Source organism: Anabrus simplex, chromosome 3 (genome assembly GCF_040414725.1).
Source record: "Anabrus simplex isolate iqAnaSimp1 chromosome 3, ASM4041472v1, whole genome shotgun sequence".
Taxonomy (NCBI): Eukaryota; Metazoa; Arthropoda; class Insecta; order Orthoptera; family Tettigoniidae; genus Anabrus; species Anabrus simplex.
The window spans coordinates 286,644,231-286,671,942 of record NC_090267.1 but is presented as its reverse complement, the minus strand read 5'-3'; the positions used below and the strand labels follow the sequence as shown (position 1 = coordinate 286,671,942).

General features: G+C 37.9%; 1 protein-coding gene across 10 annotated transcripts in view; it reads right to left on the bottom strand.

Annotated features, from left to right (window-relative positions):
- The window catches only part of Pcl (polycomb protein Pcl), a 374,533-nt gene that overhangs the window by 151,496 nt on the left and 195,325 nt on the right, over positions 1-27,712 (bottom strand). The window lies entirely within an intron of this gene.

The following is a 27,712-nucleotide window of genomic DNA, read 5'->3' as shown; positions in this document are numbered from 1 at the left end:
GCAACATAGTACCCATTAGACACACAAATGGGTGTATGATCTGCGTAGATTCAGCAGTTAGAGGTATTAGGACAAAAACTGTCTTCAGTCTATTCAAAATGTGAGGGTGCAGATGAGGATGAAGTTGACAAGATTTATGAAGTATTGAGCGATATTGTAGTCATGTCCAACACCAAGGATACGATAGTGCTAATGGGCGATTTATATGCAACAGTTGGAAATAGAAGTTAAGGATATGACAAAGTGATGGGTGAATGTGGAGAAGATATGGAAGGTGATAGGAACGAGAAGAGTTTACTGGACTTCTCAAATAGTATGGAATTATCAGTTACAAATACATTCTTCAAGTATAAGCTATTCACCGCTACACATGGGAGGGTAGAGGTGTCAGATCCAATATAGATTATATCATAACTGACGTGGAATTTGGAAAATCCGTTAAGGAATGTGCGGGTATTATAAGCCTTTTTCGATGTTAGAGACCACTATCTGATCTGGATTGAGAAATCAGTCTGCAGACAAATAAGGGTAGGAAATTAGAAGTACATGGGTATGATCAATGAAAAGATGAAAATAATAGACAGTTAGCTGGTTCAGGATATAGAAAGCAGATGGGTGGTATACAGGCATGCCGTAGTAATGGCAAGGGAATGTATGAATAACTCTGTGTTAAAATGGGGAAAAGGAAACATCTTAGTGGAATCGTGAAGAAGCTTGTAAATGTAGAAAAAGAGGCTATCAGAAATGGCTCCGAACAAGGACCCATATGACAGGCATTTGTATGTAAATGAAAGAAACAGAGCAAAACAAATAATTGTTGAATTCAAGAAGTAGTCATGGTAAGATTTTCCCCTGCCCCCACACCAACAATGAAGGTTTTCGGTGATGCAAGGATGAGAAAGGGCTAGGGTTGGGAAGGAAGTGGCCGTGGCCATAATTACTTGAGGCACAGCACCTGCGTAGTGTGAAAATGGGAAACCATCGAAAACAATCTTCAGGACTGCTAATAGTGGCATTTGAAGCCACCATCTCACGAATAGAAAACTTTTTTCTGATTATATGTTTGCAAAATGAATAACTGGTTCGATAGAAGGCAGTTTGGGTTTAGGAAAGGTTATTCCACTGAAGGTCAACTTGCAGGATTCCAGCAAGATATAGCAGATATCTTGTATTCAGGAGGACAAAAGGACTGTATCGCGATTGACCTGTCTAAAGCGTTTGATAGGGTGGACCATGGCAGACTACTGGGAAAAATGAATGCAATTGGACTTGACAAAAGAGTGACTGACTGGGTTGTTATATTTCTACAAAATAGATCTCAGATAATAGAGTAGACAAAGCATTATCTGACCCTGTAATAATTAAGAGGGGAATTTCTTAACCCTTAGCACTCACGCGGCGGGCCATGCCCGACAACGAGAATATCCCGCATAGGTCCTATGTCGGGCAATGCCCGACATGACATTCTTCCCTATATAACTCCTTTGTCGGGTTACGCGTGCATGAATTACAGGTACAGTAAGGTACTGCAAACATTCGACAAAAATTTGAAGCTATGTATAGCTGTAATCTCTTTAAAATAAGGCTTTGTGCAGATTCTTTGCAAACCATGTGAGTTTGTAAACAAACATTGCTTAGCAACATGGTGTCGTTCGAGCAGCGTGAGAACGAAATCGCCAGACTTTTAGGTGAAAGTGACGTTGATTTCAGCGATAGTGGAAGTGATTTTCAATTAAATGGTGAAAAAGATATTGCGGAATGAGATTGTGTTGGTGAGTTTATTGATAAAAATCCCGATAACGAGAAAATTATGTTGAATGGCAATGCTGGTACCTCTTCTGATGGATGGAGGAAATACCGCGACTCTGACTTGGATTTCAAAAGCTCATTCACAGGTACGTCAGGTTATAAACAACCGCATGGTTGAATGAACTTGACTTTTTCCAATTATTACCTTTGACTGACGAGTTATTGTCGGAAATTGTGCGCGAGACTAACCGGTATGCTAGTGTAAACATTCAAAAGGTTACGCCCCTCACACGTGAGTCTATTAGGGGGTCGTGGATGGATGTTACTTTTCCTGAATTCAAAGCATTTTTAGGTGTAATCCTAAATATGGCAATGAACAGTAAGCCTAAATTACGATGCGAGAGTGGTTTTTTCAGCAATACCTACAGAAAAAAGCCTGGATTACATCCTGGTGAGTGTTCTGGGAAGTTTCACACAATGCACTGTTACAGACAAGAAGTGACTGTCTGAGATAACTGTAGGTTTGAAAATGCTGAAAATTTCACCTGAGTACTGTATTGTACTTGTATTATATTTATTTTGTGTTTGCTTTAGCTGATTTTTATAAATATGCTGTCAATATGTTTGTGCTCTCTGTTATCCCTCTGAAAGCAGATTCCTAAATGGAGCTGGAGTGGCAGCAGTGTTCAGAAGAAAAAGAGGGCTAAGGGTTAAGGCAGTACTATTGGACCTTTATGTTTTCTTATATATATAAATGATATGTGTAAAGAAGTGGAATCAGAGATAAGGCTTTTTGCAGATGATGTTATTTGGCAGAGAGTAATTTATTACAAGATTGTGAGTAACTGCAAAATGACCTCAATAATGTTGCGAGATGGACAGCAGGCAATGGTATGATGATAAACGGAGTTAAACGTCAGGTTCTGAGTTTCACAAATAGGAAAAGTCCTCTCAGTTTTAATTACTATGTTGATGGGGTGAAAGTTCCTTATGGGGATCACTGCAAGTAAGGTGTTAATATAAAGAAAGATCTTCATTGGGGTAATCACATAAATGTGATTGTAAATAAAGGGTATAGATCTCTGCACACAGTTATGAGGGTGTTTAGAGGTTGTAAATAAGGATGTAAAGAAGAGGGCATATAAGTCTCTAGTAAGACCCCGAATAGAGTATGGTTCCAGTGTATGGGATCCTTGCCAGGATTACTTGATTAAAGAACTGGAAAAAATCCAAAAGCAGCTAGATTTGTTCTGGGCGATTTCTGACAAAACAGTAGCGTTGTAAGTTATGAATCTCATTCCGTATTGACGGTTATCACTTTACAAAAGAAAATATTTATAAAATCCTATCAATACAATTCAAGTTATCTGTTAGATGAAGCAAAGTCTATACATGTTTCAGCCTAATCTCAGGGCCATCTTCAGTAGTAAAACAATTATTACATAATATACAAACAAATTAAAAAACGTAATGATGTGAAATGACAGTGATCATGATAAGCGAGTTAAAAACACATTGAGGTGCAAAGTCCTCTCGTCTAATAGATCTTGCTGGCTGTTAAATAAAACATTATGCTGAGGAGTGTAGTGAGACCGTCAATACTACGAATAAAACGTGTAACATCTGTAATGAGAAAAAAGGAATATATGAGTGGATGAAGAACAAGTTAAAAATGATGTACGAAAAGAAAACTCATATGACTTACTTGTAACTTGTAACTTTGCACCTCAATGTGTTTTTAACTCACTTATCATGATCACTGTCATTTCACATCATTACGTTTTTTAATTTGTTTGTATATTATGTAATAATTGTTTTACTACTGAAGATGGCCTTGAGATTAGGCTGAAACATGTATAGACTTTGCTTCATCTAACAGATGACTTGAATTGTATTGATAGGAGGATTTTATAAATATTTTCTTTTGTAAAGTAAAAACAGTAGCGTTACAAAAATGATGCAAAGTTTCAACTGGGAAGACTTGGGAGAAGACGAGCTGCATGTAATATCAATATAAATGGTCCGTTATTGGACATAATAAATTTTCCAGCTAACTCATTCCTGGTTGCCGGCGTTTCGCCCCAGTGTGCTAAGTTGGGCTCATCAGTTAGTAAATAGCACACCCACCAAGATGCATGGCTAGTGCATACCGTGGAGGCCACTACGTAGGCTACTTTGAGCCACCGGCAGTGCCAATGCAATGTCTCAATACCAAAAATTGGTGCCTGCCTGGCCATCAATGACATAGATCTTGATTCCCATAGATGCCCATAGGAAACCTGAAAAAATTGTCCCGAATGAGTAAATTTATAATACCAATAAAAATGGTCCGTTATGGGACATTATGAGTTTTCCAGATAACTCAAACTAGGAATGAAGGATTGACAAAAGATCAGGTATATAATGGTGACAAAACAGGATTAAATTTTAAAATGTTGCCGAAAACATCCTTAGCATCAATAAAATAAAAATCTGCACCAGGTCACAAAAAGAATAAGGAGAGAATTACAGTTTCAGCACGTGCTAATGCTTCAGGCACTCATAGTAATGTGCATAGGAAAATCAAACCCCTACAACTCTTAAAAATATTGCCGCCACTGCCTTACTAGTTTATTACAAAGCTCAAAAAAGTGCCTAGATTCGTCGCAACTTTTCAAAGAATGGCTCTTTCAAAAGTTTGTACAAAGCGTTGAATATTTTTTGAAGTCTAAGGTATTGCCCAGAAAAGCAATTTTGTTGATTGACAATGCCCCAACACACCCAGGGAAGTTGGAAAGTGGTGATATTGTTGTTCCGTTTCTGCCCCCCAATGTAACGAGCTTAGTTCAAACCATGGACCAGGGTGTTCTGGAAGCATTCAAATGAACGCCATTATTGTGCATTTCTGCTACGATCTGTTCTGAGTGATGGTGAATTATCCAGTAAAAGTCTTAGGGATTCATTGAAAACTACGAACATGAAACGTGATTTATTGGTGTGCCCAATCCTGGAAAAAGATTACATCAGTGACTCTTTATAATTCCTGGAACAAACTGTATGAAGGAATTTTTTCAGATGAGGAAAATGATGACAACCTGCAAGAGATGGCGAAACAAAGACCAGGATATGAGAATGTTAACCAGTGTGAGGTGAACGAGTAGTTACAAACGGATGATGCTGAGCTCGATCTAACAGACCAAGAAATAGTGGATTCCAAGTTACTGCCAAGGGTTGAAGCAGACTCCGACCTTAAAAATAGCAGTTTTGAGAATTGAGGTACATCAGATGATAGATTTAATGCACTGGAGGCAAGATTGATTTTGAATTTTCGAATTTTTATTAAAATACAGAACTGCACGCGCTTGAATTACAGTACTGTAATAAAATTACTGTACACAATAGTCAGTTCAGTAGTAAAAAAAGGAATGTTTCATTTTTTCACATTGCTTTGCGCTTTGTTGAACAAAGCAATGAATCTACACCAGCTGATGTATTGTCGATTAAATGGTGGCGCAACATAGCTACACAACAACGCTGCACCAAGAAAATTCAACAGAAAATCAATTATTTTATACGAGTGACATTATGTAAACATTTAAATGTTAATATACAGTATGCACCTTTGCTTAACAGAGTTTATGCATTTTTTATTTCAACACTTAACTTAAAAAAATATTTACCATGTGTCATACGAAAAACCATGTCAGCCGAAATGGCTCCGCCCCCTTTATTTCAGATAAACGGGTTTTTAATGTATATTCATAAATGACAACAACTTCAAGAGTTTAAAGTGCTTTCTTCTTATATTTTAAAGGTTTCTGCTTCAGTTATTTTTTATATCGTACCAATCATAACTTACATGTAATGGTTGAGGATGACCTCATACTCTGGGGTCTAAACTAGTACCAATGAATACTCTATGAATAAAACAGTCATTTCATGACAGATGTGTACTGAATAGGTGCATCCATGCCTACCTCACTTAACTGTACAGATACGCTTTGTAGTGACGATGAGATAAGAAAGGGCTAGGAGTGGAAAGAAAGCGGCCATGGCCTTAATTAAGGTACAGCCCCAGCATTTGCCTGGTGTGAATCATTATATTAACTTATTTACCTAACTGAATAATTTTTAATTAATTACTGTTACATAGGCTTGCAGACTAAGCAGCGAAAGGCATAACAGTCTATAATGAAGATATAGATGAAGATTAAGAGCCTGAGGCTCAAAGTCACATTCGAATAATCATAAAGCTAGTGGTTTTATGTCGCACTAACTCAGTTTAGGTTTACAGCGATGATGGAACAGGAAAGGCCTAGGCCTGGGAAGGAAGGAGCCATGGTCTTAACCAACAATCCCAGAATTTGCTTAGTGTGAAAAGAGGAGAATCATCTTAAGAGTTGCTGATGGCAGGGTTCTAACCCAACATCTTCCGAAAGCAAGCTGACGGCAACATGACCCAAACTGAACAGCTCAAACCTATGCAGACTGTATCGTAATTATTATTATTATTATTATTGTCACAATTTACAAATAATTCTCACATCCAGAAGAGTTTTCCCACACTTTCTCCCTTGATCTCATCATGTAATTCTTATTACTCATCCTTCTTCAAGTACTATACCCAGTCACTATAGGTTACCAGCAGCTACGTTCTTCTCTTGCATTCAACACCACGTCTGTCCTAACTTTCCCTTGTAATATCTCTCATGACATGCCTGAAGTACTGCATTATCTGCTGTTTAATCACAGGCAGAAGTTTGTGGTTCATTTCTCTTCTCTTAACCTTCAATCGGCCTAAACGAGTGCAAACGACAAGCAATCCCTCTGAAAGTCAGATATGCCCCCAACCCTCCAGACTCCCTTGACCACAGTATCATCAAGCCATCTAATAGGTTGGCTCCTCCTCCTCCTCATTTATATCGCATAAAGTACAGAAGTTTTTCATTGTAGTAATACTTGGTAAATTTATTTTTTGTCATTACTGGTTCGTATTTCACAAAACTATCTATCAATGACAAGTTTATGCAACGTAAACAATACTGTACATGTATAAGCATGTTTGAAGTGATTTGATAGAATCTGAGGATGTTCTTCAAGAACGAAGCATGTCATTCTTTGGATAATAGTGTGTATTTTTGCAAGTATGTTAATACTGTAGTGTTATAATTTATATTGTAATTGCAGTGTGTTTGACAGATTGAAAAGGTTTAGGTTACATTTAACTAAGTCGACACTGAAATGTATGGCTTCATTCCTTACGAACAGTTGTCAAGATTATCTTTTAAGGAAGAACACACTGATGAATATATACTAGTGCTGTGGGAGTGGTTGCTTTTAAATTCAAAAGGATCATGAAAAGGTGTGGATCCATCCTTTGAATCATAAACAACTTGAGCATAACAACAGTGTCCTTTTACCGTGTACTGCACAATTACGAAGATATGCGTCTTAATTATGCAAGAATGAGTTCTGCAAGTTTTGATGATTTTATTCAGATAGATGATGAGATTAGGAAAGATACCAATTTTTAAGAAAAGGCATTCTCCCAAACAAAAAAGCTGCTTGTGAGTAAGGTAAATGGAACAAATTAGAAGTACATGTTATAGGGAAAATCATTAATTTATTTCTGCTAATATATATTACATCATATACAAGGGTGTACAATGCACTGTCTTCTGAAGTTATATCAGGGATAATGAAAGGGGAAGGGTACTGGGAAAACTCTGATAGAAGAAATTTTCCTTTCCATTCAGACACAAGATTCTCAGCTACACACTCCATCGAAAAAGACATTTGCTAGCTTTAGTCAGATACTGTATAAACAATTTGTAATTTATGGTAGTTGATATAGATATTAAAAATATGCATTCGTGAAATATAAATGTTCCCTTAAAAAACTGCATGTCCACCATTAACTGCCTCACCCTGAATTCACAATGTTGACTGAAGCAAACAAGTACTACACGCAGAACTCCTGCATGACTGAATCAGCTTGGAGCAAGCAAAACATTTTGCCTGCGCAGTGTGTTCCAATATCACACTCTACTGACTGATTCAACAAGCCAGAGATGGTTTTGTTTCATGCAGTGTGGCTTGTACCTAAGGCCATCAAAGAAGCTTTTCACCACAGTTTTAAACGTTACTAAGTAGTTTTGTTGTTACCTCTATGTTCTGGTCATTTATTAGTTTTAGCATCTCTGCTATGATTTGTCTGGTCTCGAATCTTTTCTGGTTCCTGAAATTGTATGTGGAACTTCTGACTTGAGAGTTTCAGGATCGTAAGTGCAGTTTTGATTAGATGGTGTCTCCTTCCTGGTAATACTGTTAAGATCATTAACAAATGTTTCCAAACTTCCATTACTTCTTGTTCTTCTGTTACAAGATTCCCTAACCTGGTGGTGTAAAACATACGTGACTATGTTTTGTATATCCCCAATTCTTCTTTGATCACTTTTATGCACAGCTATGTATCACAGTGTCAATTTAAATCTTTCAGTTCCTTGTACTTGCCCAACATCTACAATTGTCCTCCTGCTTTCATTTTATGCTTTATGAACAAACCAAGAGATTTGTGCCAATCGGATCTGTACCAGAGAGAAGATAAGTGTATCTTTACAAGCTGGGCAGAAACAAAGTTCAGACGGCTTTCAAGCAGTAGTAGTTTGTGGATTTTATTCTGGAGATCCTCAACCACAGAAATAAAAAACTATGAGTACATAGACATTCTTATATAGTATAGTATGTTACCCACCTAGGTAATTAGGTAGACCACCTCATTCAAAGTGTAACTACATCCTTCAGAGCTTGTCACCCGCAAACTTGTCAATCACTTTTCCGCAGAAATCATGAATTTCTTTCACCATGCCCTTTTCAATGGGTAACATTTCTAACACTGTTAGCGTGTCCTCCCCTGCAGAATTAAATATGATTATCAACTTCAAAGATAAAAAGCATCTCTCAGTTTCGATATTTGCCATTGGCATCATCACAAATATTTTCAGATCTCTTGCTAATTGTTTAAAAGCAGATGTATCAAGTCCAAACAAAGGAAGAAATTGTTTTTAAACAGCTAGATAACATGTCATTTTGAGAGAATTCCGGTCTAGGTAAGAAAACGCCTAACTCGGTTTTCAATGTTTTGACAATCATGGGGAAAGCATCACAGATACTGACTCTGCAAAAGCAGCCTATTCTTATATTGTTCATAGTTTTCAGTCTGAAACAATCTTGCTCTGAAGAGATGACTTTGGAATTTAAAACTTTTACCAGAGTTATAATGCAGGCACAGATCTCTCTTACCCCTTTCCACCCTGAGATATTTTCTTTGAAATTTGAATTTTTTTCTTACTTCAATGTACGTAATTTTGAGCCTAGATTTCAGGGAAAATAGTAAAAAAATTATTTTCTTCGCCGTTCTTGTGGAAAACCACCCGCACGATCGTGCTAGTTTGGGTTTATTTGAGCACATTTCTTTGCTGAATGACATATGTTGAAAATATGAAATTCCGTAATTGGATGATTTTATTTACAGTGAATCAAATATATGAAGTAAAATAGGTTATAAAACATCAATATAAGATCTATATAAACAGAATATTCTTTGAAAAGTAGTCTTCGGTTCGGGACTCTGTGATTGACATGTATGTAAATGATTAGATAGATGATTAGATGATGTTTATCAGTAGAATAATTATCTCCAGCGTGTTCTTCCTCTTCATCAATATCGCCACCATGATGAGTATCATCAGAATCATTGCCTACGTATGAAGATAAAGGTTCAGGTACCCACTCATCATCACCGCCATCTTCACTGAGTACATCCTCACAATCAGATGCACAGGTTATCATCGCTATTTCTTCATCTGATATCCCTAAAATTCATATAAATACATGTATTTCGTATTCACATAAGTATACTAATGCTTAATTACAGAAATCTTCCCAGAATAGTAATGATACTTTTGAAGTTAGAAACACACCATTACCTCAAATTAAACCCTAACCTGCATCAGGCTAGTTACAGATTGAAAGTCTACTATAACTGCTAGGTTCAAAAAGTAGCATGTTAAGGATATGTATACCTTCTATGATGATTCTAGGATGATTTAAAAAGATTCACAATGAAATCAATATGTAAAAGATAATAAAAAGGGACAATTTAACTTGAGGCCGCATGGTATGTTTTGTTTACAAAAATTTAAACACATATGCTGCCTCCTTGCGCTCAACTATTGAAATAAAAACAACTGCAATTCGAAGAGCGGAACCCGCACGATCATTGCAGCCCGGTGTGACGCAGGGAAACAGGCTAGTTTTCTTTTAATAAAATAAAAACCCAACCCACACGATCGTGTGGGCTCGGGTGGAAAGGATTATGGGTGCCTTTAAATTTTATGAACAGCTTCCACTTCCACGGCTTTACTTTGCGGTTGGTTCTTATGCCACTTCTAATGAAGGTGACAATCTGTTTCTGTTATCTGATACTGCAGACACAAAACAATGTACTGTGGTGCTTCTTGTATTTTTACAAAACACACTTTAATGTTCTGTAGCTGAGCATATAAGTTGTCTATGTGAGGCATGAATTAAGTAGAGCAAGCAGCAGAATTAAGTGCAGTCATTCAGCCATTTAACCCATACCCCACTACAGAAGACAAATCGTCAGGCAGAAAATGCCCACTGCACGTTATGGACATCGATTTATTGCAAATTACTTTGATCAAATTTGCCCTGTATTGTACTGAATGTTTTGGAAAGAATACTTATCCTGAAATATTAATAAAATGTATTTTTTAAACATAAACTTGTTTTCATGTAAGCCTTGTCCATGACTGTCAATTCATTCTTTATGAATAATTAAAACTCTTACCCCAGTCACAAATTTTATTAAATGTTTTACTCCTGAACACGTTTCAAAGTCTAGGCTCCATCGCCACGTGGTGGAATTATGACAATTGTTGCTCTAGTTGATACACTATTGTTTTTCATGAATATTAGACTATTTCACTTAGGAGTATTGTCTGTGTGCATTATGAATTTATTACATCTATGTTGGATCAATTACACATGTGTGTCATATCAGAAACATACATTTGCTGGTAAAGTTCAATATTGTTGAAGATCTATTAATTGATGGTTATACAAATCTAGAGTTTCTAAAATATTCACCACCAAATAGCATACTTTTAGTGGTCTGTGGATGAAATCTTGGAGATGAAATGTTTCTCTTTTAGAAGAAAAATAAGCAAAGACGACTTCACTAATTTTTTACCCCATGTGGACGGGACGTAGCACAAGGTGTTGATATTTTTGATGATTTCATTTACCCCGTGTCAAAGGTGCGAAGCACAAGGTCCTCTTCTGTCAGGCTGTATGATACCACGAGGCGGAAATTGAGAAGTATCATTCTCTTCGCCAAATTTAAGGATCTTCAAATGATCAAGCTGTTGTAAATAGCTATCACAATACTGGAGAAGCTGTTAGTTACCTGTTAGTGGCAAAAGCAAAGGAAATGAACATGCGCCTGTACAGTCATTGTCTAGTACATCTTCAACTAAGTCCATCGTAATTTTCGCACCACTAACATGCACTACACGTCACAAACTGCTCACATGCGGGTTGCTTGCTGTGCTTCATTGCGCTTCGCATGGACAGCGACCTTTTGAGGTCCACAACGAACTGGGAACATTGTTCTTGATAAGATCTCAAAGGAGTTATTGCTCGTTTCCACCTCATTAGGATTGCTCCATTAAAGGGAGATGTAGTTTTTATTGAATTATTTCTACTACGATACTACGTCAAGTTTTAAGAAGTGCGATAAATTAAGCACATGGTGCTTCAAGACTATTCTATTTTAACTTGTTCTTCTTTTAAATCCACTTTATATCATAAGTGGGCAAACCGGTTTGCATATGTTTTTATCAGATTATGGCATAAGACTAGCAAGTCTTGGACTTGTAGAAAATATGAAATTAGAGACAGTATATTTTTAACACAGTCTCATGTTGTTAATATGGTTTTAAATTGTGATCAATTTGACGCTGATAAACTTATATGATTGTCATTTTTTCTACAAACTTCTATTAGCTGATCACGACGCAGAGGGGCGTCAAAACTAGTACTGATTGAAATATATGTTGTAATTAAATCCACGCAACAATTTTTATGTATTGAATAAGTTGGACCCAAATTATAATAAAAGTTGTAAATCCATACTGGATGTTCTTATAGAAGACTCGGGTTCTGAAATTGAGGACAAGGATAACAATTACACACCAACTGAAAACGATGATTCTGATGCTTCAGGCAAGTAAACTTAAAAAGCTAATTTCAAATTGGTGTGAGGAGGGCTCTATAATATAGATTTATTCTACTACATAAAAATATGGGTTGTTTCCTGTGTACAGATGACAACCTGCAGCAACCAGATGTGAGCAAATCGTCAAGCAATGAATGGTAGGAAAGCAAATTACTGGATAACTGTGCCAATTGGCCGATTAGGTTAGGACCTGTATTACTATGTTCTAGTAGATATGTCCTCAATATTTGTCAAGTTTCAAAATATAAGCCTAACTTGCATCCATAGCTGGATAAGAATTCTTTTCCATTTGTAAAAAATTATTATTTTTAGAAATTTATATTCAAATATTACTGCATTATTAGGATAATTGAAACAATTTTTGTGTGGAAGAAAGTGTGATCTTTCTAAATATTCCAAAAGTGATTACAATCACTGCTTTCCCTAGCATTTAAAAAATTTCTAAAACCATTAAAAATCGTGGAATTTCTCCAGTGTAGCACATTAAAATATGGCCGAATGTAATGTGTTAAATACGAAACTGTCAGCCTTATTCTTGCCATGGACATGGGAATTATTCATTCTCTATAGATTCATATATAAGACTCAGTAACTGGTGTATTCGGCAATTGATGCTGTGCTGGACTTGTCTGCCATTTGGCGACGATGGCGTGTACCATGTCACCGTGAAACAAGCATTGCTGAGCCCGTGCAGAGTTGTAAGCTGGTCACCCAGATCTATCATTCAGTTCATTGTCAGACATGTAATAAGAGCTATGCTCTCACTCCGACACATTAAAATGCAAGAAAGTAGACCACCTTAGGGACATGCTTCCAGACATCGGATAATTACCGCTATGTTCCAGCACCACCACATAGTTTTAAATTGTATTATTCTCCCGTCATGTCTAAGCTGACAGTATCTAAAGGGATGCTCTTGTACTCGATTGTAAGTCGCTCTTCGCTTCATCATTTGGATCTATCTACGCAAGTATGTCACTTCAAATATACTGAATACTACAAGCAAGAATTATTACTTGTGGGATTTAAACAGTTTTGCATGCAATTCTAGTGTTTTCAGCATTTAGAGCAAATATTTGCTAAATTTCCATCATGGCGTGTTGCCAACGCTATGTGTAGTCTTCAATCACAGTGTGTTTGGTAAGTGATGTCACATACTTCCTCATCCACAGAAAAACTACAAAACTGATTTTTATATGTTTTCTGGCAATCTGCGATGAAGAACAGAACCTCCAACGGCGTATTTAATCCTTGTATTTATTAATGTTTCTGTCCATTTCTTTTTCCTTGTTTTCTTTCTCCTAATTAGCAGAAGCTATAATTTTTCATTATAACTTTAGTGCATATGTTTCCCTTTTATTTAAAATTTCTTTCAGCATAGTGCTCATATACTAAAATGAAATTTCATTTATTATGACATTAAAAAATATATTTTCTGTTAAATATTTTAAGGTTTAATTGAGGCATTTTGTAAATATGTTGTAATTCAAATTCTAGTTTGCTGAGAAGCTTGAATTATTGTTGCTTTCCTTCTTTTATTATTACCAAGGTAACTACACTACCCGGTAGGCTACTTCGGAGGTTGAAGCTCCCATTGGCTGGAGAGCTATGACGTTACGCGATATGAACGATAGAGAGTAAGGTACATAGTCGCAGTACAGTAAGCCTGTGAGTTCTCGCGCCTATGAAACATCTTCCGAATATTTCATTAAATAATAGTTTGGTTGAATCCGATTCGATAAGTAACTGTACTTCCAATAGATTTAGAAACGTAAAAATGCGTTAAATTTCGTCACATGCAGAGCAGGTAGAACATCAACTATCAAATACATGACATATAATACGATAAGAAATAAAATATTGCCATGCAACTCAAAATAATATATTTCCCGATGAAGTAAATATTTAGATCAAATGACGTAGGAAAATATGAATCATATCGACATCTTTATGGAATTATATTAAAGTATTAAAACGTACGTGTCAGGAGACTTAATTAGTTGATAATAATAATAATAATAATAATAATAATAATAATAATAATAATAATAATAATAATAATAATAATAATAATAATCGTATGGCCTCAGCTACCGTCTGCAGACATTTCGATTTGACGCCATCTGGCTGTCTGCTCGTCAATTTCGACGTTCCGGTTTACTCTGTCTGCCATCTAGCGGACCTAGAGTAAACCGGATCTCTCTTGGGCGTCTATGGCTGAGATTTTAATTAATTTTGTCGTGTAAATACCAAATGTATCACCAGAGATCTTTTACATGCCGACATCGTACGACATGGAGTGTCGATTGGACTTTTTTCCGCCCTTCAAAAATCCGACTACCTCTGCCGGGTTTGAACCCGCTATCTTGGGATCCGGAGGCCGACACTCTACCACGGATCCACAGAGGCAGTTGATGAACCAACCCAATGCTTAGCCTTCTTATTGGCATATTTTCTCAGTGCTAGCTCCTTACATTTTGCATTTAAATGCCATATCCAAATAAATGTCCTGGTCATTACGTAGAGACAAATTATTTTGTCATGGAATACTGAAAATTTTGACAATAATAGAAATAAGAGTTTTCATTACATTTTTGCATCTGGATACAGTCTTACCATGAAACACACCAAATAAAATTTCGAACTGGGCTATGTTTTTTAACCACTCATGACTGGGATGTGTGAGACCCCTTTTGAAATAACCGAAATCCAGTAACAGGTCTCTTCTCGCAAGACATTTTTGTCTCTTTCTTCGTATTTAATGTATATCAGATCACAGATACTGTATTATTTCACGAGATTCGAAATATATTCAGAAATGTAAGTTATTAGCCCATAATAATGTTAACGTTATTGGATTTTACGTCCCACTAACTATGTATTTGAGCACCTTCACCACCGGACTGAGACTGGATCGAACCTGCCAAGATGGGCTAAGAAGGCCAGCGCTCTACCATTTGAGTTGCTACTCAGCCCGGCTATTAGCACATAATAATTATAGGAATTATGATTTTCATTCAGTCATTTATATCCGACACCTTTTTACTGTACGAGCTGCAATAATGGAGATATTCAAGAGTTTATTACAGAGTGTATCAACAACCAAGCGTTGCTGACGAGGAAGTATTGTTATGCCATCACACTAGCAAACTAAGTGGCTATGATGGTTGTCATTTTCTTTATAATATGCAAAATAATAGTAATGTTATATTTGTTACGTCTCACTAACATCATTTACGGTTTTCTGAGACTCGGGGTGCCATAATTTTGTCCCACGGGAGTTCTTTTACGTGGGAACAATTTATAGCACCACACACATTTCCATAATATATTCACTGAATTTTAATCAGTACAGTGGTTCTACTTCAAATTCTGACAACACGAATACTGTTCACATAGTAAACCACTATAAAATTATTATGTGCTAATAGCTGGGCTGAGTAGCAACTCAAGATGGTAGACTGACCTTAGCTCAACTTGGCAGGTTCGATCCTGTCTCAGTCCAGTAGTGAAGGTGCTCAAATTCATAGTTAGTGGGATATAAAACTAATAACATTAACATTATTATGTGCTAATAACTTACATTTCTGAATATATTTCGAGGCTTGTGAAATAATACAGTATCCAATGATCCGATATACAGTAAATACGTCGAAAGAGACAAAAATGTCGGTCGGTAACTTGCTTTCTTGGCTTACGCTGCATGAGCCCTCAACGGTAGACCCCAAGTGTAAGCGTACGAATTGTAGAGCATAGAAACCTCTACAAAAAAGTCTGTGTTGGTATATACCTATTTCCAACCGGTTGCCCTCTAGAAGCGATTTTATGCTATAGTCCGCGGTAAAAAAACCTCCTTAAAATTAATTAAATATTTCGATATTACCCTCAAATTCCTGATCAAAATAAACTGTTTATTACAATAACCTGGTCAGTACATTATTTGTATCAATGGTTCAGAAGTTATGGCCATTTTAAATTGTAATGGTAATATGTGTCAGCAAGACGGGTGAGTGCTGTGTCATATCACATGACGTCACGCAGAAGGCAGCCAGGGAGAGAAATAAGTGAGCGCGATGTGGGAAGATACCCCCCCCCCTGTATTATTACATCCTATTTCCATGGCTCCCTTGGACATTATTTTGTGATCTGCAGGCTTTATCCCTTGAAGACCTGCTATTGTTGTTAATAGTGTTGGTACCCTTCACGGGAATGGGCGTGTGCTTTGACAGCTTACAATGTTATCAACTGTATATGTGTTGTAACTTACAGCAGGGCTATATAACAATGTGGTCATGATTGTATTCTGTGGGGTTTCATGTTGGAGTAATTATTTTCTTTATCTTCTTATGATTTCATCTCTTTAATTCCATTTGGTGATTTATTTTGGATGGTTTCATATGGTTTGGCACAATTCTGGCTTCACAGCATCTGGTGTTTTTTGACCATGAACCTTCCGAACCAAACTGGGGTTCTATGAATTTTCTTTTTAATGAACACCTGGGTATCCATTCAAAAACTATAATTCAATGTATCTTAATTAATTTAATTAATGAATGTATCTGAATGAATGTATCTACATTTTCATTATGTAAATTTTTGTTGTGTTAATGGCTGATGGTTTCTTAATGGATATTTTATTCAAATATAATATTTTAAACTAATTTTTAACTTCCTTTTTCATATAAAAATGTCTTTATCAATTTTATGGAAGGTTTTGTTGTTTGCATTGTTTTTATTTACATAAATTTAGTTGACTGCTCCTCAAGGTAGCAAATCCTAGTTGTCTTTCTTTTTTTTTTCGCTGTGGTTTTCTCCGGTATTGTCTTCACATGGGCACTTTGTGGAGAGGGAGTTTTCCCAAGCAAGTCTTCAATAATTACTTGGTTTTCCATTTTCTTTGTATGGTGCTGTAATTTTGTTGGTTTGTTTTGCCTCCCTTCTTCTTCCCACTCTTTGATACTACAGGAGAAGAGTAGACCTGGTGCTGATGCGACATTATTGTGCACCACGGTTGGCTAAATAATTTTTTTCAAAAAATCATTACAGCATGTTTTTTTCATTGTTTCAAGCATTTAAAAAAAAATTCTGAACAGGTTTTAAACCATGTAATAAAATGTTGTATTCTTAATACTTAAACATGAATACATTTTGACCACAGTTGTATGGTAGGTATTAAACAAATGTTTAGAACTGAAACTAAAGCCAGCAGGGAACTTCGGTTACCAGCTGAGATTTTTTTTCCTCTGCAACTTGTGGTTGGCTGCTAAATGAAACACACAGCTTGTGTTAGGTTTTATTTGAATGGTAGTGTGTTCTACTTCTCTGTGTTCTGTGTAGAAAGTGTTTACAACTTAGCAGCATAATCAGCTTTTTGGAGGTATGAGCTCAACTGACAGAATCAAACTAATGCTAATTTATACAATACGAAAGTTCTGGCAGGAAAACAATTAGGTGAAATGCAAGTTGTCCAAGGAAGACATGAGTGGGTTAGTTGCTAGAATGAAACAACATATAGACAAAATGCCTTGATGGGAACAGAGCTCAATTTGAGGATGAAACTGACTTTGTAGTCATGGAAATGGAATATAAAAATGAAACCCCAATCAAAAGTTTAGTAATATCTACTCACCAGCAGCTTGCTACACAGCCACATTTCAGTTCTGCAGGTAAGGAATATTTATGCATAATTACATTGATAAAATTACAATTTTCGATTTAAGAAGTTTTTTGAAACACTGAGTTAAAACATTTTAACCCTTTCCCACAGACAAAACCCTTTTCCACGGACTATCACTCACTGTCTGGAGAAACCTAGAATAATAATTTGCTTGTCAGGTATAACTGTGAAGAACCCTCACTAAATAATTTATTCTGTAAAACCCACTTGATATCGGTTTCAAATTTTGTAACCTACTTATTCTAAAATGATACAATGAGATCATCTAATTACACTCAGGAAAGCCCCAGTTCAGAATGATACATCAAAAAGCATCCAACATGATGCGTGTTAATGTTAAATTGCTTGTTCTCAAAGTCAGGCTGAATTGCTTGACCTTATGAGGCTCTTATTTTGTTAGTAATGCCGAGAACACACGACTTCACCCGAAATCTCCCAATTGATTTCATTTTCGGGAAGCACCGGATGAAGATATTTAAATAGCAAATCATACTGCCTCTTGGACATACAAATTATCAACTATTTTTCACTGAATGGGATTGGAAGTTAAAGTGACATCAATTGTAATATTATTTAATTATGTAGAGGCCCATAGTCCAAAACAGAATTAACTGGAGGATTAAATAATTATTTTTTGTCCAAATAGGGATAATATTTTAAAGGGAGACAGTACCTCAATGAGCATTTCCTGTCCTGTGCAATATGCCATATTTCTATTCCCCTCATGTTCATCTACTGTCGCAATTGTTTCCCCACACTATTTTTACTATCATATGTACAACTTCAAACTCACTACCATTGCATTTGTCAACATATTAACCTAATTTGTAAGAAATATCATGTTCACTTAACTAGTTACATGCAGCCATGTTGCTGCAATATGTTTATATTCACTCAGCTGTTTGTTCTATCTGAGAAAAAGTATATAAAAACACTTTATTTTAGTGTTCTGTGCACATCAGTTATATCTAGGAAGAGTAGGGAATTCACTGGTTCCAAGACGTTATATGTTTAGCAGACAGATGGCAGAGGAAGTGAAGCTATTAAGATAATGCAACACGACAATTTTACCAACAGGAATGAAGAAGGGCCAGAGATTAGTTGGGTTAGGAAGCTGTTTCTTGCATCTATACGACAGAAGAATGGTCATACTGGATGACACTGTGCAAGTCCTGACAACACATATCTGAGAGATGATGGTGGTGATTTTTGTCTTAAGAGGAAGTACAACAAGGTACTCATCCTCTCTGAACAAATAAGTGGAACATACACATACATACATACATTACATTACATTACATTACATTACATTACATACATACATACATAATCATTACAGACTGTTAAGCCTTTCAGCGTTCAGTCTGCAAGCCTCTGTGAATTTACTAAAAGTCACCACAATCTTCGATTTGCAACTAGTGTTGTGACCTCATTTAGTTCTATACCTCTTATCTTTAAATCGTTAGAAACCGAGTCTAATCATCATCGTCTTGGTCTCCTTCTACTTCTCTTACCCTCCATACCACCGGTGAATTGTATAGTCCTAGCCCTCTGAGCACAAGGAAGGCCATGACTCAGAATATGTCCGAGATGCCCACTCCCATTCCATAGCAACTGGTATCCCGACTCTCAGGACCACTTATTAGGCCACTCAGCCGTTGCCCATGGTTCATGAACTAGAACGTGACTACAGTCACCATAAGTGGAAAAGAAATTTAAAATATAAAACAAAATTATTTATTCAGCAAGGGAATTTGGAAACGCAGTACAAAATAAAACAAAAAACAATTACAGAATTAGGCCGAAAGGATTACTAACATATCAAAAGGGAACGTACGTTCTCTGAGTAACAGTACACCTGTAATTTATATACACCTGATAAGTCCATTGTCGCACATAAAGCGGATGACAAGATCAGCAGTAGTTGCGTCATCGGCTAGTATGCGCTCGAGTGTTTCCTGCAGGCCGAGGCTCCGTCTTAGGCCAGAGAGATCAGCGCACTCTGTCAGGATGTGGGCCACGGTGAAGTCAGCACAACAAGAAATCACTGGGGGTCTTCCCTCCTTAGGAGATAAGAGTGCGTGGATAGTAAATGACCTATCCTCAGCCTGCACAGTACTATGGCCTCTCTCCGTGAAGGTCGGAAAAAGGACCGCCACACGGTAGTTGTCTTCTTAATTGCTCTCGGCTTGTTTGGAGTTCGGATATCAAGCCACTACGATTCCCAGGACGCCAAGATGGTTCGACGTAGCTGAGAACAAATATCCTTAGCAGGTACATTGACTGGTCTTGGAGGTAAAAGTACAGCTTCCTTTGCAGCTTCATCCGCACGTTCGTTTCCCGCAATCCCTACGTGGCTTGGAAGCCACACGAAAGTGATTCTGGTGCTGGCATCCCTTAACCTGGCTAGAAGGTCATGTATCTGCTGCACCAGTGGGTGTTGCGAGAAACAAGATTCAATAGACTGCAGAGAGCTTAACGAATCGGTACATATAAGAAAATGGTTTCTTTCGTCACGCAGTCCAAACTGCAGAGCCTCTAAGATGGCATAAAGCTCTGCAGTATACACGCTACATACTTTAGGGAGTGAGATCTTCGTGCTCATATCATCAATGACGAAAGAGCAACCAATATTATCTCCGATTTTAGAACCACCCGTGAAGATAAGTCTCGCAGCCGGATATTGGTGAACGAAGTCCTGTAAATACCTCCGATAAACGGAGGAATCCGTGTTCACCTTGGATCCACGGAGCAGATCTAGACGTATATCCGGTCGCAGAACCAACCACTGAGGTGGCACCTCGCTAAGAGTTCGTTCAAGACAACCACCGATATTAATATTCAAATCATGACGAGCCATCCATCCAAAACCCAACCGGCCGTGTGACATTCGGCACCAGTGGTGGTATTGGGTACGATAGAGGCATTAATAGCTCGGATGTAGCGGCATTTCATGAATTTTGGCAGCGTACATGAGGAGTAACTGCTGCCTCCTCATCCGTAAAGGTGGAACTCCCGCTTCAGCTAGTACGGGAAGCACCCGTTGCCAGCCTTAGTCTACTATGGTGAATACTGTCTGAAAGGCTCAGCGTAGATTTTTATGTTGAGCCATAAGCCGCACTTCCATAGTCATTCCAGGAGAGGACCGTAGCCATGTAAAATCGTAGCAGTACCGCACGTTCAGCCCCCCACAAAGTGCCGCTGAGAAACTTAAGCATGTTAAAGTCTCATCATGCAGGCAACCTTCAACTGACGGATGTGGGGCTGCCACGTAAGTCTCTTATCAAAAAGGAGACCCAGGAATCTGCAGGTGTCAACCACTGGTAAGACACTGTTTCGTAAGCGGAGCTCTGGTTCGGGATGCACAGGCCGACGTCGACAGAAGTGTACAACAGAGGTTTTCGCTGCTGAAAATTGAAAACCGTGTTGCAGGGCCCATCTGTCAACTCGGTTAATAGCTTGCTGTAGCTGTCTCTCAGCAAACGCCACCCTTCCGGAGCTGTAATGTAGAGCTAAGTCGTCTACATACAGCGAAGGAACGACTGCGGGCCCAGCAGCGGCAACTATGCCGTTGATGGTGATTGCGAACAGCGTGACACTCGGTACCGATCCCTGAGGTACTCCATTTTCCTGAACGTAATATAATACAATGGGAACGGTTTTGACCCCATTATGGGTCATCTTCAGCCATGGACTAAAATTGACAATGGTTTGTTCCTGAGCATGTGTATGGTTTGACATCATAAAGGGACCTATTTGCTCAGCACAAACCTTATTGACAAACAGCTCATCAATTACGATTCTGACTCAAGTTCTTTTACAATATTTAAAAATTAAGAGGGTTCCTCCTATTCAATACAAAGATGTTTATTAATGTGAAAGAATCACATATCGTTCACAAGAGGTACTAGTTTCGGCACCAGATATAACCTTAAAACAACATGGATGAATATGAAATATGACTTTAAAACAACTTTAAAAACACACTATGACGTTTGCACAGATGAATATAAAATAAAATATGGTAGATTATGAAGTTACATTCCATTTTAAAATCCGTTAAAATGATGACTTCGTTGTTGTATACCCATGGCGGTTTGTCCAGCTTGTATATATATCTTAAGTTTTCTAAAACTGTTAAATTATGCTGTGGGGTTTATTGTCATATGAAGCTGACACTATGTGTGTTCTGTAGTTTGGTTCCGGAAAATAAACGTAAACATGAACTTGGTTAGATCCAAAGAATTAATTCCCACTTCAATATGGGTTGAGGAACCTGGGGAAGAAATTAGAAGTCGAATTAGGCAAAATATCGGAAGGAAAGATCAAAAAGAAGTCTAGAAAAACCCAGAGAATACTAGAAACGAACTCACCTTGAGCAGCCTGAGTGATCGGCGGACGGAGCTGGACTGATGGATGCGATTATAAGGTTAAGGGGCGAGGCGGAAGGGAGGGGTAGAGGCGGAGCAACTGTCACGGAGCTAAGGTGGAGCGGAAGGATGTGGTAGTGGGGGTAAATGATGTGGATATGTACTGCGTATGGTTTGAAAGATCGAACTGTTTGTAGGTGGTCTAATATTTCTTAGCCATTTAATTAAGAGATCATAAAGAATATTAGATTTCTCGGAAATTTCATTTAAATTATAGTTAAGGTTGAAATATTGATCGCAATGAATGAAACAATTTTCGACAATGTTCATAAATGGCCCTTTGTTTGCTATTTGAAGTATTTCAAAATCATGTTCTATATCAGTAAACTTATGATTAGAGTCGTGAATGTGTTGGCCTATAGCAGAAAACTTGTTATATCTTACCGCGTTGACGTACTCTCAATATCTGGGCGCTGCAGTCGATACACTTGAATCTATAGATTCCAGATTTGGAAAATCTGTTAGAGATGTTGACTGATGTTGATTTATGTATAATTTCTGAGGTCCTATTATTAGTTCTGAAGAAGATTTTTACGTTATGTTTTCGAAGAACATTGGTGATTTGATGGATACCGTCGTTGAATGTAAAAGTAGATGAAACGTTAGTTATAGGTTTTTCGTTAGTGAGAGTAGTCTTGGGCCAGTGTCTAAATTTCTGTGGGTAGACATGGATTCATATTTAATAGTTTTGATTTTTCTTGATCTGTGAAAAGAAAGGATATATTCTTTAATGTTTGTTTTAACTGTCGCTGTATTTTCTGTGTAGGATCTTTATTGATTATTGTAAACGTGCTGTTGTTAAAAAGACAGTCTAAAATACCATGAATAACGGCCTTCCAAGCGACCGCTGCTCAGCCCGAAGACCTACAGATTACAAAGTGTTGTGAGATCAGCACGACGGATCCTCTCGGCTTTGTCCATGATAACTGTAGTATTTCCTTTATCCGCTTTTTGAGTTCCGCGATTTGTTTATGTTCGGAAGTAAAATTATTGGCATTAGAATTGATAGGGGGATTTCTTTTATTTACGTTATTAGAACTGAACATCTTATCTAATTTTCTTTTTACTTCAAATCTAATTTCGTCTTGATCTACTAGCGGCATTTTATTGATTGTAGCTTCCGACTCAATCATTAAGTTAGTGACTCTGTTTATTTCGTTCATATTAGGCCAATTATGCTTCGGACCCTTCGCCAAAATGGCGGTTTCTTCCGTGGTTAAAATTACGTTCGAAAGATTGACAACGGGAGGATGGAAATTCTCAATTGAGTTTCTTTGCAAACTAGTTTCTTTGGGCTGAGTTTTTGATGCATTTCTGTTCATTTTTAATGCAGCTAATTTCTTCTCTAACGTAAACTGTTTTTGTGAGAGTATGTCAAACATTTTATTATTAACCTGATTTAGAAATAAATTCCACTGAATGCCAGGAAGCAGATTGGCTGCTTCAAGGTGAGTCTCGTAAAGTTTACTGTTTAAAAACAATTTTTTCTTATATAAAAAACAAAGTTCGTGTTTCAACCAAATTTTGTTCGTTTTTTGTTGGGCTTGGACAGAATGTGGTGCAGAGCAATGTTTTTTGATGATGTTTCTTTTCAGCCTTCTTAAGATGTTACCGGCGTTAGCCTTCTGGATAGGCAACAGCATAGTATACTTGGAAAAGACATCCACAACGACATGTCTGTTCCCCCTGGTCGCCTTGGGTGAAAGACCATATAGATCGATTGCCTCAATTTCTCCGGGCTTTTCCGGGATCAATGGTTTGGGAAACTCCTTCAGCAGATAATTGTTCGGCTTGATCTGCTGGCACAGGTCACAAGACCGCAAAATTCTCCTAGTGACTCGCCTAAGATATTCCCCTGTAAATCTCTCCTTAACATGGTTGACAACTTAGTCAGTACCAGCATGACCAGAAATTGAATGACAATGCCATATGATGGTCTTCCTAATTTTCACAGGTGCATAAATCCTGCATTGTGTCTTAGCTAAATCAATGTACTTCATAAGGATTCCATCCTGTAGGCAGTAGTTGGAAGACAGGCGTTGAAGACGTGGAAAGTCATCGTCATCAACGGGGATCAAACCCGATAAAAATCGAATTAATTCCCTACACTTGGCGTCCCTTCGTTGCATCTGGGCAAGGTAGCGTAGTTTACGAAGAAATTCTTTGTCATTATCATTCATGGTGTTGACTTGATGGATTTCAATTACGTTAGCAGGGTTGCGGCTAAGCACATCTGCTAAGGCATTCTTATGACCAGGCTTGTGTATTACTTTAAGATCTAACTGCTGGATGAAGAGAGCCCACCGGGTAACTCACATTTGTCATGTCTGACGACAGTATAAATGTCAGAGCTTTATGGTCCGTGAAAATCGTAATGGGATATCTATAAATGATTTTTTTCCAATACTGGAGAGAATAAACAATAGCCAAAGCTTCGAGTTCTCTTATAGTGTAGGACTTTTTGTGAGGTCGCAGTTTCCTACTCAGAAACAAGACGAAAAGTCTGTGATCTGGATCTTCAGATCTCAGTTGATACAGTACAGCGCCTATTCCTACAGAGCTGGCATCACGTTCTATGAAGAATGAAAGGGAAAAATCCGGATAAACTAACCTGACGGAGTTTTTCAAGATCTCCTTAGTAGCAAGGAAAGCTCTTTCACATTCTTCGGTCCATTTCCATTCATTGTTCTTAACAAGAGGCTGCTGAAGAGGAGCTACAGTTTTAGTGTAATCTGGACAATGTTGAGAGAAAAACTGACAGGGTCCTAGGAACTGTCTCACGTTTCTAATGCGCTGAGGTCTAGGAAAGTCAATGATGCTCTTAATTTTAGCAGGGATGGGCTGGATTCCATCACCACTAATCACATGTCCTAGGAACAACACTGAGGTTTGGAAAAGCTGACTTTTCTGAGCATTTATTTTGAAGTTCTTCTTTTCCAATTCCTGTAAGACTAAGCTGACATCTCTCACGTGTTCTTCGAAAGTTCTCGACGCAATTAAAATGTCAACAACATAAATTGTAGTTATGTCTTTCTCTTCATCTGATAAGTGTTTCTCAAGGGCTCTTATCAGCACAGCTCCTTGAGTTCTTAATTCCGAAAGGCATTTTGTTAAAGACATAGGTCCTATTCTCAAAAAAGAAGCCTGTAAAAAGTCTGCATTCAGCATCCAGTTTTATGTGATAATATGAGGATGTTCCGTCAAGACAACTGAAGAAATTCATGCCGCGGAATCTTCTGATGATATCTTTAAGTAGTGGAGGACAGTCGTATTCTAATGCCAGTCGATCGTTGAGGGCACGAGTGTCGAGGCAAATCTTGATATTGCCATAAGGAGTACTACTATGTTTTTGCGACTTTTTTACAATTTCTATGGACTATTTGGACATTGTGCAACTCATGCTTTTGGCTTATGATGACCCTGATAATGGGTTGAAACTAGCACCTAATAAATGTTTCTTCTGTAAAGTAACCAACTTCACTTGAATTTGTATTGAAAACGTGGAACTATTGTACTTTTAATTTTAACTGTATCTCACTATTAACCTTTTACAAAATGTGATTTTAATTTCACCTTAACGCAGGGCACGACAAATCCCAGGCGCTAGGTCGCCTAATATTCTTTCTTTCGTGCCTTCTTTTTTAAACTGAGTATAATCTCCCCCATTATATACTTAATTCCAGGTCTGGTGTTGAACTATTGCAAAGCACATGAAATAATACACACCCACGCTCCATACAATTTATCGACCTCGGTTGAAGAAGTAAATGAAGTTAGGTAATGGCGAGGATCTTGGTAAGCATGAACGATTTCTGCTTTGATATTAATGTTATTACCATTTTAAATAATAATCAAGGCCATATTATACAAGCAAAAGAAGAAAAATGAATGTCAAGTACAAATGTTTGGGTGTTGAGAAAACCTCTTGTAAAGAAAGTATTACCGACATGGAAATAACTAACGTACACGCAGGCAAGTCAATAACTATCTGCAATATTGCTCTAATTGTCTTTAGGTTGTCTCTATGGCGTTGTGTGCTCACCAGCCGTTAGATTGAACCATTGTCTATGCCTGTGGTGGGTTTCAGCATTATCAGACCAGTAAAGCTTGCGCTGTTACAACGTAAAGATCGCCACGCCACTCTCTGTTTGCACCAAGGAAGAACAGCATTCTGTAGTCCGTTTTTGTGGTGAGGATGTACAAAACAAACAAACAAACAAACAAACAAACAAACAAACAAACAAACATGGTGCAACAGACTTGAAAGACCACGGCCTTCCAAGCGACCGCTGCTCAGCCTGAAGACCTACAGATTACAAAGTGTTGTGAGATCAGCACGACGGATCCTCTCGGCCGTTATTCATGGTATTTTAGACCGGGGCTGCTATCTCACCGTTAAATAGCTCCTCAATTTTAATCACGTAGGCTGAGTGGACCTCGAACCAGCCTTCAGATGCAGGTAAAAATCCTTGACCTGGCCAGGAATCAAACCTGGGGCCTCCGGGTAAAAGGCAGGCACGTTACCCCTACACCGCAGGTCCAGCTCTGAGGCTGTATCAGGAGCGCAAATTCATAGAAGACTTCCAGCACAATATAAGGACAATGTTTTGCCACTGCGAAGTGTTTACCAGTACTTTGAACAGTTCACAAGGGGTCGCACGAGCATGAAGGATGAGGAAAGATCCGGGAGTCCATCGGAAGCTGTAACCGATGCCAATATTGAACAAGTGCGTGACATGATTCTGAATGACAGATGAGCAACTGTTGATGATGTGGCAAACCATATGCACATTAGCCATGGTTCTGCATATGAAATCATGAGTAACAGGCTTAACTTTCACGAAGTCTCTTCGAGAAGGGATCCAAAACAACTCAATGAGTAGCAGAAGAGCAATTGCGTGAGAATCTGTCAGCACCTACTGGGCCACCATGCTAACGGTGAAACGTTTCTGAAACGGATCATCACTGGAGATGAAACATAGGTTCACCACTTCGAACCAGAGAGCAAACATCAGAGTATGGATTGGTAGCAACCCGGAATCCCAGTCAAAACAAAATTTAAGAGTCAACCTTCTGCGGGAAAAGTGATGCTCACAGTGTTTTGGGACTCTCAAGAGCCAATCCTGGAACATTTCCAGAAAAGGGGGAAACAGTAAACAGTGAACGTTACAGTGACATGCTGGTAAACAAGCTGAAACCTGCAATTTGCAACAACCGTAGGGGGATATGGACTATTACGTGTCTATACAATAATGGTTTCTTTAGGATTAAAGTATAATTACGTTTGAGTTGCCATTAGTTTAGTGGGGGGTGTGTTAGTTAGTTTAGTATGTTTATATCAGACGGATCTAAAGGCTTTAATTGCTTATTCTTCGGTTTCTCATATAGGGATTGTCCTGGTAGAGGTTGATTGTGGGAAGGAGTTCTCTAGTTGCATGACAGTGCGCGTCCACATACCGCTACCCACACCGCTCGAACTCTTCAGATGCTGCTTTTCGAGATAGAGCATCTTGCGTACAGTACCGATCTCGCTCCGTCATATTACCATGCATTTGG